Source organism: Trichechus manatus, unplaced genomic scaffold (genome assembly GCF_000243295.1).
Source record: "Trichechus manatus latirostris isolate Lorelei unplaced genomic scaffold, TriManLat1.0 scaffold00057, whole genome shotgun sequence".
Lineage (NCBI taxonomy): Eukaryota > Metazoa > Chordata > Mammalia > Sirenia > Trichechidae > Trichechus > Trichechus manatus.
In genome coordinates this window covers 2,975,560-2,977,517 of record NW_004443993.1, presented here as the reverse complement: position 1 = coordinate 2,977,517, position 1,958 = coordinate 2,975,560, and positions in this window count along the sequence as shown.

Here is a 1,958-nt window from a genome sequence, read left to right as displayed (position 1 = left end):
AGGAGAGGATGCAAATAACCCAAATAAGAAATGAAATGGGGGACAATACAGCAGACCCAACTGAAATAAAAGGGATTATAACAGAGTATTATGAAAAACTATGCTCCAACAAATTTGAAAACCTAGAGGAAATGGATAAATTTCCAGAAACACACTACCTACCCAAACTACCACAAAGTGATGTTGAAAATCTGAACAGACCTGTAACAAGAGAAGAGATTGAAAACATAATAAAAAAAAAACTCCCAACAACAACAAAAAACCCTGGCCCAGATGGCTTCCCTGGAGAATTCTACCAAACATTTAGACAAGAGCTTATACCAGTACTACTTAAACTAGTTCAGAACATAGAAAAGAAAGGGATACTTCTGAATTCATTTCATGAAGCCAGAATAACCCTGATACTAAAACCAGGCAAAGACATCTCAGAAAATTACAGACCAATATCTGTCAAAAGAATATAGACGCAAAAATTCTCAACAAAATTCTAGCCAACAGAATTCAGCGTCATATCAAAAAAAAAATAACACACCACGACCAAGTAGGATTCGTACCAGGTATGCAAGGATGGTTCAACATTAGAAAATCAATCAACGTAATCCACCACATGAATAGAAGGAAACAAAAGAATCACATAATCATCTCAATTGACCCAGAAAAGGCATTCGACAAAGTCCAACACCCATTCCTGGATAAAAACTCTCAATAAAAAAGGTATAGAAGGGAAATTTCTCAACATAATAAAGGGCATCTATGCAAAACGAACGACCAACATCCCTCTTAATGGAGAGAGGCTGAAAATATTCCCCTTGAGAACAGGAACAAGGCAAGGATGGCCTTTATCTCCACGCCTATTTAACACTGTGCTGGAAGTCCTAGCTAAAGCAATAACTCAAGAAAAAGAAATAAAGGGCATCCAAATTGGTAATGAAGAAGTTAAACTGTCCCTGTTTGCAGATGATACGATACTATACATAGAAAACCCTAAAGACTACATGAGAAAACTACTGAAACTAATAGAAAGATTCAGCAGAGTAGCAGGATACAAGATAAACATACAAAAATCGGTTGGATTCTTATACACCAATAAAGAGAATGATGAAAAGGAAATCAGGAAAGCAATACCATTTATAATACCCCCTAAAAAGAAAAAACTACTTAGGAATAAATCTAACCAGGGGTGTAAAAGACCTATACAAAGAAAACTACAAAACACTACTGCAAGAAATGCAAAGGGATCTACATAAATGGAAAAACATCCCATGCTCATGGATAGGTAGACTCAACATAATGAAAATGACAATTCTACCCAAAGCAATTTACAAATACAATGCAATCCCAATCCAAATACCAAGAGCATTCTTTAAAGAGATGGAAAAACTAATCATTAACTTTATATGGAAAGAGAAGAAGCCCCAGATAAGTAAAGCTGTATTGAAGAAGAAGAATAAAGTAGGAGGACGCGCACTACCTGACCTCAAAACCTACTATACAGCTACGGTACAACAACAGATACGTTGACCAATGGAACAGAACTGAGAACCCGGATGTAAATCCATCCACCTATGGTGACCTGATCTTTGACAAGGGCCCAAAGTCCATCAAATGGGGAAAAGATCGTCTTTTTAACAAATGGTGCTGGCAAAACTGGATGTCCATCTGGAAAAAAATGAAATAGGACCCGTACCTCACACCAGACACAAAAACAAATTCAAAATGGATCAAAGACCTAAACATAAAGCCAAAAACTATAAATTTCATAGAAGAAAAAATAGAATCATCACTAGAGGCCCTAATGCATGGCATTAACAGGATACAAACCATAACCAACCACACACAGACCCCAGAAGATAAGGTAGATAACTGGCAACTTCTAAAAATCAAACACATATGCTCTTCAAAAGACTTCACGAAAGAGTAAAAAGAGAACCTACAGACTGGGAAAAAAATTTTGGACA